Consider the following 16,018-nt stretch of genomic DNA (forward strand, 5'->3'; position numbering starts at 1 on the left):
TTTATCGTGTTATATATCTTTAAGTATGAATGAAATACACTAATAGGTATATAATATTATTTTTGTCGTGTCGTGTTTTAATTGGTTCGTTTTTGTGTTAATGAAAAAAAACACGACATCGTGTCGTGTCGTGTCCGTGTTATGCAAAACCTTATCGTGTCGTGTCGTGTCAGATAAAAACACGACACGACTGCCCGATTTGACAGCCCTACAAAAACCATAGTAAAATTTTTCATTTTTAAAAAAGCATACACACCCGTTTTGATGAAGTTACTTTCGAGTCAAACCATTTGTTCATAAATCATAATTCAAAATTAAAGTATAAGGAAAACATTACGGACTCTCGAATCATGAAATAACTGATGCGCGTGTGTACAGTCCCGTATTCGCCATCCGATAACTACCTGAAAAACATTTAATCCACATCTGTAAGTCAAAGCTTAGTAAGTTCCCCCAAAATACATCATAAAACAATACACATACAATGCATTTACACCTGAGCATTCGGTCTACTTGGACCGCTTTGTAAGTCCTGCATTGTGCCTGGACTGCTTTACTAAGACTATAATCTACTAGACCGCCTCACAAGGCCTATAACAACTGGACCTCTCCACAGAGCCTACAATCTACTGGACCACCTCGCAAGGCCTACAGTAGATGGATCGCTCCTTTGGGCCTACAGTCTGACTGGACCGCCCGTGTATCTTGGCCTACAACACAAGGCAAGACCGCCTCAACCCAACCAACCATAATATGTCAACATATGCAAACAAACATACAATAACCAATAATATAGGTAATCATAAAAAATCTACCAATTTAACAGATCACAACAATATACAAACATCCTACACACAAGTATACATAATGCAATATAAAGTATAGTGAAAAAACTCACCTTGTAGTCTAGCAAATAACAACACAACTCACACAATCCAAGAATTGGTACTACACGTCACCTATACAACAATCATGGACCAATTCTTAAACTACATCCCAAAACCCTCAAATTGACCTAAAGTCAAAATTGGTCAAAAAGAAAAATTTTATTTTTAAATCAACCAAAATCATTAATCATTCATTTCAAAATGTGGAAGAATAGTTATCAGAGTACAATCCCAAAATCATAAATGTTGAACACTAGTGGATGCGATACGATCATATCGGGCCCTTCACTTTTGTTTTGGTCAAAAATCGACTAAGAGGATATTACACAAATTGAATGAGAGGCTGTGGTGTTTGTTGGTAAAGTGTGTGGAAATTCGAATATGATTGCATAAGTGGTTTACAAGGAAAGCCCTTGATCCTTGCTAGGATCTCCGACATAAAACCTTAGGAGGTGATAATGATCACCCGCCCTATTAATTTGTATTAATTGAAAGATGAGTGTTAGGGGTCAAGATCCTGAAACCTATCTAGGATCCCGAATCTTAAAGGAGTCTCAGGATCACGAAACATACAGGATCATGAACTTCACCATTATTATTTCCTAACGAAATTAACATATATATTTCTTGATTATTATCCACATGTGTAGAAATAGTCAACATAAGACTCATTCTCAATGAAGAATCGCATCAATCAAGCTTAAGACTTGGAAATACCAAGTCAATGCACGTGCAAATACCAGTTCAATAAGATCCTGGAAATATCAGACTTTTAGTTACTTAACCTAGACAATATATTGTTGGGTTTTAAGCATTCTAACACTCCTAAGTGTACATGCAACCCTAAATACATTGGATCTATGTTTTCTTTATTATACATGCAAATATAAATATTCCAAGGTATTACCCTAACTAGTATACAATCTTTTGATACTTGAATAATAAACTAGATAGAAATACATACCTTGTTGATGTAGCTTGACTCCATGAAGATCGAGAGCCTAGTGCCCTAACTGTGACACCTCAAATGGTTCACACAACATCAAATACACATGGAATAACTTAGAGAGAAATGATACACTTCATGAAATCGGCTAGCCCTCACCATTCCTTCATAGTCTCTCATGGTGGCCGATTTTGACAAGAATAAGATGCTTATATAGTGTGTCACAATTAGGGTTACACCATGTAAACCCTAATTGTCATGGCCTTTCATTTCCATGATCCATGGGTACAAAAACACCATGGAGCATCCATGGAGCATCCTATGGGTTTTAGCCCAACTTGATAACCCATGGAGCATTAGCCCACCATACAAGTATGGATGATTTACACAATCAACCCATATTTTTAATCAGTCTCCTTTTGATCACTTAATTAATTCCAAATTAATTCTTGATCAATACTAATTAAATAATCTTATTAATATATTAGAACTTATAATATATATTACCAAACCTTAAGTGTTATTTCTCTCATTTTAGTCTATCCAAATGCATGATGCCATGCAACCCAAATGGACCATGTCGAGTCAGGTCAAGTACATACCAAATATAGTTATGAACTTAGACACTAATCCAACAATATCCCACTTGGATAAGTCTAAAACTATTATTGAGTATGACTTCAAGAACCAACTGGCAATCGTAGCTCTCAAAAGCCGCTGTCGAACTTTGACCTTGTCGATGAACTCTGACCTTTGTCAATGGCTTGTCCATTAGATAAGGGATCATTATTCCTCCATTCTAGATATCATATGGACTGAGACATGGATTATAAATCATTCTCTCTATCCATTTGTTGTTTCCCGATTTCTGATTTATGATGACTGGTTGATTGAACAGATCAAATCAGTCCTGCCTTGGCCAAGCACTCACATGTATCATCATTAAATCATCGAGGGGCCCACAAATATCATTTTTATCCCGAAGGTAAAAGGAATGGATAAACTTCAACTCATATGGCTTGTTCTACTACTTGTTGAATCATACACAAAGGCACATTTTATAACATCAAGTTACCAATATGTTTTCATGCAATCAATGTGTAACCAACTTATAGTAACAACTCATATATCTAGGTTTGAAGAATATAAGATATTACCGTCTCATGATCACTAGTGATAAAATCCATGAAGTGATTCAAATGAGCGCGAGTTGAATCCAATACTCAGAACTTATGAGTACTCATGAGTGTTGTAGCACCATTTTGTCCAACATCTTAGACCTTTACAAGCCAACCCATGACAGTCTTGATTCATATCTACTTCGAACATATGACCGACTGTGGATGGTTTGAATAACTTAGTCAATCAGGAAGAACGACCTAGTTATTCTGGAAGTCAAAACATGCAAAGTGAAACACAAGAATAATCGAATCCAATATGGTCTTAGAACTTATGAATATAAATAAAACATCTTTTATTTATCACCATATTGATTACACATTATTCATTGCATACTGTTTCAAACTATCAACTTTATACTTGAATTAAAACAATAGTTGTCCCATGCTCCCAGCATGTACACTATGTTCTTCTAAACAATAGCTTTGCCATACACCACGTATGCACTCTATGTTTGTCTATGATCCTTACTTTGTAAACTATATCGATTGAACATAATTTCAATGATTCTAATTTCACACTCCCAAATCCTTATCGAAAATGTAAGAATTCTAAATTCCTATCATTTATCGAAATCTGTTAGATTTTAAACTTATATGCACAGATCCTCTTGTAATGACTATGTACAAGTCACAAAGACTTGTCAACAGACATTACAGAGTATTCCAATGGAGATCAACTCCATGGAAACATACTTTTTGCATTAAGTTTTTCTAATCTTACACAAATTGAATAAATTCCACCTATGGGAATATTCCCATATTCTCATTTTGACTATCACTTCTGAGAAAGAGTTGCCTCTTTTCAGAATATGTCAATATGGTCCTTCCAAAAATTAACACTATACTTCCAACTGTCCCTGAGCAACCAATCTTTGGTAAACTTTAGATTGTCCTCGACAATTGCTTAATCATTTTAGTCATATCCGATACTAGACCTTTTCCCTCTTAATGCCCCAGGCATTTGGAAAATTTAGAAAGGACAAATATTATAGCACATGTAATCGATCTTGTACCCAAAACAAATGGGACACGATTCATGACGACTCACATAAAGACATGATTCTAGACATGTCCTTTTGCTACAATATTTCTATTTTCTAGGTTCTCATAATTCAGATTATGAAAAGGGATTCCGTAATCATAATCGAATTTTAGAACGAAAATATGTACCCCATATATAGAATTTCCTTATGTTGAGCCATTCCAACACAAAATTCATATATATCATTGACTAAAGATGATTAAAACCTTAATCTAAGCTTTTAGAATTGAAATAAAGTATAATTTCCTCTCCCTTAATTATAGTAAAACAACTTTTCAACCCCTGCAACTCCACGAATTGAAACTTTTGTTTTTCTATAATTAACATTGCTAACTTGCAACCTTTATCATAATTATGACGCTCCCACTAACATGATGATTATTAGCATAACACTTATGCTCCCACTAGCTTTGACATGTACTCAGAAAACAGCTGGACTTCTAGAAGTCAATACTGTATTAACTTTCTTACTAAAGTTCAAATTTCTGATACGAGATTGCTTTGATAAATCTCTATCAAAATCATTCACCTTTTTCTTAGATAGCACACATGTGTGTCTAAACAATTTCAGAACTATGAAAAGGGATGCCGTAATCATATTCTCAATGGTTTAGACCTTTGCTATCTGCTTTAAATCTTCTTGGTGGAAGTGTTTCCTCACCATCATTTTCATGAATCGGAGAGAAACCTTATGACCCTTAGATTTTATGGTGTATGTGTTCTTATCCACGTGAATTGTCAACACCATAGTCACAAGACAAGGATAATGACAAATCCAAACAAATATGGACTGAACTCAATCTGAATTTCTTGCCACATGGTCGCACAAGGGCCTACCATTGCTTCCAAGATGTTATGCAACCAATTGAGAACTCTCAGAACTCATATGCAAAGCCAACTTTAACTGGAATGGGCATAGAAATAGAAATATGTCAACACGATAGGTTATAAACCTCACGTCGTGTGCTAGTGTTAAACTGCATGTTTTTATTCTTGATTAGATCTCAAAATTCTTCCAGGATCTTTAAGACTCCCACTGTCCTTTTGACATATAAGACTATCCTGCCAAATATTCAAGAGATAGTTTGGATTCTTTATCAAGACAATTGGTCTTAGTTGGTCTTTGTTTTATCCAAAACCTCACAACTTACCAATTTCAAATGTACAATAGTAGGATACTTTTACTCTTACATTTGACTAGTGTTAAAAAACCTTCCTTTAAGATATGTCACTCAAGTTACAATCTTGGAGTATGACTCTAAGAATTGTTTTGGAATGAAGTATGAATCATCATCTTGATTTAACCACTTCAACAATTCATAACTCCTCTTCTTAGCTATCAGAATGCACTTAGAGGATGAATTGTGATAAGGTCTCTTAATCATTAAGATGATCATATAACATGATACTAAAGTACTCTACCATCTTTTCAGATTTGAGAAACTTTTATCCTTTTGCCCAATTTGATTCTTCTCATTCGTTCTGCCATACATCAAAAATTTTCCAATGTATCAGAATTACACTTAAACTTGTAAGTGTAACCATATTTACTAAACTTTAGTATAACATGACGAATAGTCTTATAGATCTTTTGTGGTGGACTTGATCAGTGCACAAGAATGTGTACTTGATCCCTTAGTCCTTCACTTGACTCACATATAAATGTAAACAAGGAACTAGTTTTAATTTTCCAAAGCTAAAAGTTCTCATTCATCATACTGTACAACTTGTATGATTTCCAAGTTTCTATCCAACTGAAACCTTGGGTGATGAGAATCTTTCCTTATTTGGTAAATTTCGACACTACCACAAATGAAAGAATCAAATTCATATTTCCATTATTGCTAGAAACATACAAACATCAAGTTTTCATAAAGGTCATTGCAAGGAGATATAAAATAAAGTAAAAAAAAACTTTTATTTATTTATAAAATATGGAAAACTTTTCCTTACAATGCAACTTTAAATGAAAACTATGCTATTACATGTTTCCTAGCAATCTATCATAACTCCTAAGAGTAGCTCAAGAATCCGATCTTCAATCAAGCGATAGAAATCTATCTTCGCGGTCAGATTCAACATACTCTTTCTTTAAATTTCCTTCACTTTTCCTTTGATTCTTAAAACATCAACATGTGACCCAGTCACATCATGTAATAGGAATCTCAGAATAGAAACTTAATCGAGTTAGATAGTGGACTTTACCTGAAGTAGAGTCAAACTTATTGACTTTACCAGCGTTATGATCTTTCAGGTAAATTTAGCAGCTTCACAACCAATGCCCTTTCCTTTTGGCAATAGAACCATATGGACCCTTTGGGGATGGTACATGGGACAATCTCAGACTTAGCCTTTCTCTTTACCATTTGGTCAACATATTTGACTATGTCAAATCCCTTTCCATTGGGAAGAGAAGGTTTTTACTGGGTATCTAATGCAACCATTGTCAATGTCCACTGAAGGTTTGGAAAGTTGATCTACTAATCAAATTTGCTTTACCAAAGCTCGAAATCATTGCTGATTCAGCAGTACCAAGCAAATAGATAAGATCATTAAGGGTCATGTCATAGTCTATTTCATAGTAGTCCCAAAGGTAACTCTTTATGTGACTTCGAAAGTGATTGAACCACTAACTTTCTCAAGACTTTGACACCCAACTCTCCCAGCTTGTCAATATGTGACTTCATCTCCAAGATGTGATCACACCTAGACCTTGCCTTACTAATAGGGCTTGAGTGACCTTGGACTTGTGGGTTAGGGAGAATAATTGGAGGAGGTGGAGGAAGTGAAGTTCCAAGAGATTTGGGAAAATCATAAATGTCTGAACTAGACATCTTGTGGGAGATATTCAAGATAGTTGATCTAAAGTCCTTAATATAACACCCAATATGAAATATTAAGGCTAGGACCCAACACAATACTTTTATAATTTGGAAGAGGGATGCCGTAATCCAAGCTATAAAATATTTGAAGGTAGGTGAATGACAATTCACCAATTTCCACCATGAAAAACGAAATAATTTATTAGGTTTTTAATTGGACTGGAAACTCCTAGATCTTTTGAGATTCATTGAACTGTTCAATGGAATGTTTCAATCTCGAGTGTGCCCTTCAGGTTTTGTGATTGGGATGCCGAGGATCACAAAACAAGGTGTGAAGTAACCATGCAAATTACTTGGTACTCTTAAGTGTTTACCCCTCGATCGATGTGCCGGTTAACTACACACACTCCATCGATATTATGATAAACATTAAGTTACCCTTTGCCTACCTTGTTAAATACGAATTAATGTGTCGGTTAACCACACACGCTCCACTAACCGACTTAAACAAAATGCAAAGTGTAATTTCATGGATTAGCACCTTATTCACATTTTTCCTAAAGTAACTAAGATTGGGAATTATAAAACCATTTTAGTTACTTTATATTTATCATTAATACTTTTAATGAAGGGAGAATTATAGTCCTTGTCCTACCTGTTCGGCTAACGACCCTCCACCAGTCAAGGAAGTGGTAGATGAGAGTGGACACCCATTAAACTACCATTTTATAGGCAGTAACCTTATACCCCCTTATAGACTGGCTTCGTGAATGAGGTCTACTAATGGTAAGACGACTTGCTCTTGTACATATATATAAATATTATTAACTTATAATATTATAAAGTATAAGGGTTGAATTTTAACTTTTATATTCTAATGGCTTAACTTGGAACTAAAGTATTCATGGGAAAACTTTACAAATTCCAAAACTTGAGGGCAAGTTTTGAAACTATTCAAAACTCTTGGATTTTCATAACTTATGAGTTTAATTAAAGTTTTTTTTTTAAAATTTTTTTTAATGAAGAGACTCTTGGACATCCATAACTTGAGGACAAGTTATTGAGCCATAAAAACTATTTATAAGAAAAAGACTCTTCATTTTGTAACCTAAGACATTTTTATGAGTTTTAAGATTCATAAATGTGACTTTTCATATAACTTGAGGACAAGTTACAAAAACATGAACAATTTTTAGATTAATTTGGATTGAAAACAACTAACACATATTTTTTCATTATTCTAAAATAATTCATAAAACAAGGTAACACAAAAAAAAACACTTTGGGTAATCCATAACTTGAGGACAAATTATGGACTCCACTAAAATTAACTTTGATCAAGAATTAACTAACAAACACTTTTGTAAATAATTCCTATGATCTACCAAAACTCATAAGCATGAACAATCCACATCAACAATTTAAAAAATTACATCAACATACATAAATCTTGAAATTTTGATTTTAACCTTAAAATTGGTTTACTATAATCATTACCACTTTAAAAACAAGTTTTATAAGTCCAAAACAGCTTAAGGTAATGATTCTAAACCAATTCGAGCTTTAAAACTCGAAGATATGATGTCTAGGGGTCCAACTCATTGAGTACACGAACCAACTCGGCGAGTTGGATGATTTTTTTTCTTGGACTCGTCAAGTCCCTTCATGGACTCGTCGAGTCCCCTGTCCAGACAGCACAAATCTTCGATTTTTCAGCAATTTAAACAAGTATAATAAGAAAACAAACCAGTCTCTGATATCACTGTTGAGTTTTGAGCATTCTAACACTCTTAAGTGTACATGCAACCCTAAATACCTTAGATCTATGTTTTCTCTATTATACATGCAAATATAAATATTCCAAGGTATTACCCTAACTAGCATACAATCTTTTGATACTTGAATAATAAACTAGATAGAAATACATACCTTGTTGATGTAGCTTGACTCCATGAAGATCGAGAGCCTAGTGCCCCAAGTGTGACACCTCAAATGGTTCACACAACATCAAATACACATGGAATAACTTAGAGATAAATGATACGCTTCATGAAATCGGCTAGCCCTCACCATTCCTTCATAGTCTCTCATGGTGGCCGATTTTGACAAGAATAAGATGCTTATATAGTGTGTCACAATTAGGGTTACACCATGTAAACCCTAATTGTCATGGCCTTTCATTTCCATGATCCATGGGTACAAAAATACCATGGAGCATCCTATGGGTTTTAGCCCAACTTGATAACCCATGGAGCATTAGCCCACCATACAAGTATGGATGATTTACACAATCAACCCATATTTTTAATTAGTCTCTTTTTGATCACTTAATTAATTCCAAATTAATTCTTGATCAATACTAATTAAATAATCTTATTAATATATTAGAACTTATAATATATATTACCAAACCTTAAGTGTTATTTCTCTCATTTTAGTCTATCCAAATGCGTGATGCCATGCAACCCAAATGGACCATGCCGAGTCGGGTCAAGTACATACCAAATATAGTTATGGACTTAGACACTAATCCAACACACACACACACACACACACACATATATATATATATATATATATATATATATATATATATATATATATATATATATATATATATATATATATATATATATAACACAACAGACACACTATGTTGACACATTATAGACCTAGAGCTAGGCAAAAACTTGTAATCGTATTTCTATCATCATATCATTAATTTATATTCAAATCAATAAGATCATACAAGGCAGGTGATCATTATCAACTCCCAAGGTTTTATGCCGGAGATCCTAGCAAGGATCAAGGGATTTCCTTGTAAACCACTCGTGTTATTTTTATCTCAATTCAGTACTCACGTTATTCACAACACCACAACCTCTCATACACCTTGGTTGATATCCATTTCATTGATTTTTGACCAAAACAATTTGGCGCACCCTTTTGGGCTGTAGTGTTCGTAATCCTCGAAAATCATGTCTACACAACTAATCCTTTCTTCCTCCTCAGTTCCCTTTATCCCTCCAAAAAATCTTCCACCTTCTCCAAGCGGGATGCCTGAACTGAGGAAAACTTCCGATGTACCAAAGAAGAATACTCCCCTAGTTGCCCCATGATCCCTGGGATCCCAAGATCCTCTTTCCTCGGTCTCCAATAACGAACTCTTCTACATGATGAAGACTTTGAGGCAACAGGTGACTAAGCAACAGGAGACAACAGAAAACTGCTCAAGGAAGTGGAGAGCATAAGCACAAAGATCCACAAACCTCAGGAGGCGATACTTTCAATATTGCAGCCGAGGATCATGAATTTCGACAATCTAGGATCCCCAGGGAAACAATCAGAATTGACAGTTCCAACATCTGTTGCTACCCCTATAGGGAGAATAATCCCAAGCATCAAAACTCTTGTGATCCATGATCTTGATGAAACCTTTAATACTCCTAATAACAAAAATAATAGTAATTTCTTTAATAGTAACACCACCCATACTAACTGCATGGATCTTGATGCAGGAATAAGTCCAATTATGGCCAAAGAAATCCATCAGTTAAAGCAAATGATTTCAAGTGTACTAGGGATAGTCCAGCCTATACCTGAAGCATCTCCCACCAGTCACAGGATCTCGAGATTTACTCATGCGATAGCTGATACTGAAGTCTCAAAACATTTCAAAACTCCTAATATGAAAACTTATGATGGGACTACGAATCCTGAAGAACATGCAACACAATATAGGGAAAGAATGGTGATCATCCCCATTTCCTCACATTTGAAGGAAGCTTGCCTGTGCAAGGGTTTTGGTTCGAACCTTATAGGATCAACCTTAAAATGGCTACTTAATGTTCCACCTTACTCTATAATTTCATTTGCACATTTAGTTAATCTTTTCAACAATCAATTTTCTTGTAGCAGAATTTTCGAGAAGATCACTAGTAATTTTTATCGGGTAATCTAGGATCCTAAGGAATCCCTTAGAGACTTTGTAAACAAGTTCGAAAAGGAAGCCTTGACTATCCCCGACATTGATATGGGGACCACCGTAGAAGCTTTCAAAATGGGTCTGAAGAAGGACTCTCCTTTTTATGAAACCTTGTAATGACCCCATGGAAAAGGATGGACGAACTCAGGAGCAAAACGTTAAGGTTCATCAGGCTAGAAGAGGAAAAAGAGATCCATAAAAGGAGTAACCATCCTAACTCATACGATAACCCCAATAAGAAGGTCGACTCCTCGGTCCAAAAATCCTACAAGTCAAAACCTTATTCCAAGCCTGACCATCACATGGTTAATGCCTTAGAGGATAGAGGGGAGGAAGAGGATTTTCCCAAGATCACTGATTATTGTTTTTTATATGGATGTTTAAGGTATAATCTATGCTATGCAGTATATCGGTGACAAAGCAAGGTGGCTAAAGAAAGTCGAAAAGCTCACCAGCTGGAAGGATACATCTAAGTGGTTTTCATACCATGAAGACTTTACCATGTTACTAAGAATTGTATAGCTCTCAGGAAGGAGATTAGCTACCTACTGAGCAAAGGTTATCTCAAAGAGATCCTAGGAAGAAGAAATGAAAGATCCAAAGAAAAAGACCAGGATCCACCTAAGATCCTAGAAAAACCAGGATCCCTTCTTGCAGATGCCAAGGTAATTAATGTTATCTCTAGAGGTTCTGAAATTTATGGAACTTCTTATTCTGCAGCAAAAAGGCATGCCAAAGTTTCTAAGTCAAAAAAAGAAGAAAAACTCCAAAAGAATACATCGGTCACGAACGACAAGGAAATCACATTCGATGAAGTGGATAGGGAAGACATCCGGGATCCCCACCATGACAGATTGGTGATCACTCTCTTCGTCACCAACCACTTTGTCAAAAGGATCCTTGTCGATGGAGGATTCTTAGTTAACATCATACTCCTAGAAGCAATAAAAAGGATAAACATCCCAGAATCCGAAATAGTTAAAAGGTGCCCGATGTTGATTTGATTTAGTGGTGAGACAAAGCACACGCTTGGAAAGATCAAGTTACCATCTACATCGAAGGAGTAAATTATATACAATGCTTTTGTGTAATTGATACATTATCTTCCCATAATATTATACTAGGTAGGCCATGGATCCACGACATGAAAACCGTACCATCGATGTAGCACCAATGTGTAAAGATGCACATTCCTTGGGATTATACTAAAATCGTCACAGGGGGACATACTACCATAAGTTATCTACAGTGAATTCGATGCAGCCAACAATGAAGTAAAATATGAAGCACTGATCATGGGACTACAACTAGCTAAGGATATTCAAATCAAGAATTTTAAGGTATTCATAGATTCGTTATTAATTACTGACAATTTTAATGGATCGTGGTGGGGGCAATTATTAGTTAAATAATGTCGATTATAGCGGCTCATGGTAATACATTACAAACACCTTAGGGATCAGACTACCATTAGGGACACCTTATAATGGTAGATAAAATACATTAGGGTTGTTAGATATCCTACACATATAGAAAATTAGGATTAATAAAACATCCTAAAAGATAAGAAGACATGATCGTTAGATATCCTAAAAGACAATAAGATAGGATCATTATATATCCTAAAAGATAATAAGATAGGATCGTTAGATATCCTAACAGATAATAATATAGGATCATTAGATATCATGTAAAGATAGTAAATTAGGAATAATAAAATATTCTAAAAAGATAATAAGATAGGATTAATAGAATGTCCTAAAAAGATAATAATATAGGAGGTGATATAATAAAACATAGGAAGCTAAGAATCATAAATATTTTTAAAAAGTTTTCAAAAGAGTTTATTATACCGTTACCTCAAAACCTATGAACTCACCAACATATAGTTGATGTTTGTTCCTGGGACGAAGAAAAGATCAAGTCAAGAAAGGGTTATCAGCTTGAAGACATATAGGCTTTCGTTTAAATAGATAGTTATGATGGGTTTTGAGGACTACAACAATCTTATGGTGCACATGCAACCCTAATGCTTTGGATCTAGGTTTTCTCAAATTATACATGCAATATTAAATTATCCAAAGCATAAACCTTAACTAGCATACAATTTTCGAGAATTACAACATAAAATAAGTTAGATGAATACCTCTTTGTTGTAGCTTATAATCCTCGAACTTCAAGAGATTAGTACCTCAAATGCGATACTTCTAATAAGTCACAAACACCAAAAGCAAGTTGGAAGAATATGAGAGAGGTTGGGAGGCACTCAAAATCGGCTAGGGTTTATTTCTTAGAAGCATTGGCTAATTTTGGGAGTGCTAGGGGTTCTATTTATAGTGTGGGATCCTTAGGGTTTTAATCTTGGAAACCTTAATTCACTTGCTTAGTCCTTAAGCAATCCAATAACCCTTATGATAAGCCCTTGGACGAAATCTTTATGGACCCTCACAAAGATTTCGTCCATCCCTAATCAATATGGATCATTAGCCCAAACTATAAGTATTACTGATTTACCTAATCATTCCCGTTAATTTAATAAGTCTCTTTTGATCACTAAATTAATTCCAAATTAATTCTTTGATCAATACTAATTAAATAATATGATTTCTCAATTAATTTATTATTCTTATAATATATTAATAAATTACAACTAACCTCTTTCTCAAATATCCATCCCATCAAATTGCTATGGCGAAGCAACCCAAAAGGACCATGCTACTATCGGGTCAAGTACATACCAATTATAGTTATGAGCTTAGACACCTAATCCAACAAGTTATGATTGGCACTCTGTGATTGAGGATCCTTACCAGTAGACATGGGGATATTAGAAGTTGAACATTCTTGATGGATAGGGTAATTGAGCTTGGATGTTCTCTCAATATCGGGTAGGACGAGGAAATTCTTAATCCTGTCTTCAATAGGAGGAACGAGCTCTTCAAAATTGAAAGCTGCAAAAAATCAAACAAAATAAGAAGTGTGAATTCCAGGATCCTTATCATCATTAAATAAATCCTACCCTTTTTAACCTTGTTTGTTGATAGGAGATCACTATTAGGGGTGGACTCGTGTTTCACAAAGAAAAACTTTTCTTTCCAGGCACCATCATTTTTTTTCAATTTCAAAATAAGATGTGATTTATTGGATTTGACTTTGAGCAGTAAAAAAGAATTCTCAAAATCTCGAAGGTCATAAAAAAGGGCCAACTAAGATAAACTAGTGTCTAGATCCTTAGATTGATTCAGTCGATCAATCCAAGACAAGATCCTCCAGACCATAGGCATAATCTAGATATAAGAAAGTTTTCTAACTTCGAAGAAGTAAGAGATGATGCCAGAAAAAGGGTATGTCAAGCCTAGGGAGAAATGATATTCAGGAAAACAAACCCAAGAAGGAGAGATGAATTCAAGTTCGGCCTTAGCATCAAAAGGCTTGAAAATAACGTCGGTAGGAAAAGCTTCAATCGATTTCGAGGACTCAGTGTCATTATCATTAAAAGAGCAAGTCTCTTCATAAGACAATATCTTTTGATCGACGAAGTTCTTTTCAGTTAGAACAAGGATACTCGAGTGAGAACGGAGTGCCTTTTTTCCCATGATCATCAGAGAAGAAAAATGAGAAAAAAGGAAAAAAAATGTAACATCCTGCTCTGAGTCGTTTCCTAATTGGGGGTCATGACCTGATGATCGGTTATCATAAGGATTAAGTACTTTGGTAAAGAGAGAATTAGTCAACTTTGAGTGTGGAAAATGTAGATTGGATGACCAGAGAGTCCGGTTTGTGTTTTGGGAGCCCACAGGTATATCGGTAATGTGACATTTCGGTCCTTTTATGAAAGTAGGTTTACATTTGGAAAGTTTATAGGCAAGGGAGAGTTGATATAAGTTTAGAGCTTCTCATTACCTTTCTGGGGATACGAAAACAGACTTAGATAGAAGAAGTTATGGCCTTCGAAAGTTTGGTGGTATTAGGGTTAAGCCTAGTACGCAGGGCGTACAAGGGAGTATGCTGGGTGTACAAGGTAGGAGGATCGTGGGCACCTTATGGAGTATGTTGGGTGTACTGGGAGTACGCAGGGTGTACTCCAGCCAGATGTAAACCCTAATTTAGGGTCTTGGACCCTATTTAATGGCCTTAACTCAACTCTAAACCCTTTTTACCTTGAACCTCCATCCCATTAAACCCTTGAAATAAAACCGTAGTCTCCATTGGTGTGATTTTTGAGTTTTTGGTGTTATTTCATGTATTTTGGTGCTCATTGATGAAGAAGGAGCTTCTTGAGCAGTGTGGGATTGCTTGAAGCTTGTGGATCCAAACCTTGTACATCTTGATCTACCTTTTGGAGGTATATGGTTCACTAGTGTAGATCTAGTCTTAAGTTGTATTTTATCATGTTTTGGTCCCAAGGTTGTTGATCTTTTGAGTAAAAGCTACTCCAGGACCTTTGAGCCTCATATTTGGTCCTTGTTGAGTGGTTAAGTCATAAAAATGTCATCTTGAGGGTTTTGTTGATGCATGCATGAGATGGTGTTCTTAGTATGGATAAAAACAAGGATTGTGTCCCATTAAGTCATGTAGAGGAGTAAAGTTGCCAACTTTGTGTGTTAAAACACACCTTAAGGTCCAAATATATGTTTGGGTGATTTTGTCTTAACCATTAAGAGCTTATTATAGATTTTGGGCATGTGATAAGTATGCTAGGCGTACGTAGGAGTACAATCAACGCAATGCTTGTTTCGTGCATCAACAGTTTGTACACTGTGCTTCGGGAGTGATTACACGGGGTGTACTTCCCAAGGTGTCTATTTTGGGCCTTTTAAGGGTTGGGCCATGAGATGTTGGACCGGTTTTTGGGAAGGGTAAAATGATATTTTTCCTTTTTGTAAGATGGATCATAGATTGGGCCTTGGATTTTGGGCTTTGGGTACTATTTAGGAATTTGGGCTTTGGGAGAAAATGGGTTGGGCCTTGGTTTATGCCAAGTAGGAAAAAGGGTAAAATGGTCTTTTGCCCTGGATGTTGGACAGGTGATCCAGATTCTTGATTATGGGTTAAGACCTAATTGTTAATTGGGTATCATTGATGATATTAGCGTGAGGATTTTCCGAGTCAGCCGTCTGAGCTTTTATATGGAACATTCGACAGCTTGAAGTGA

The sequence above is a fragment of the Lactuca sativa genome, chromosome 5 (assembly GCF_002870075.4).
Source record: "Lactuca sativa cultivar Salinas chromosome 5, Lsat_Salinas_v11, whole genome shotgun sequence".
In the NCBI taxonomy this organism is placed as follows: domain Eukaryota; kingdom Viridiplantae; phylum Streptophyta; class Magnoliopsida; order Asterales; family Asteraceae; genus Lactuca; species Lactuca sativa.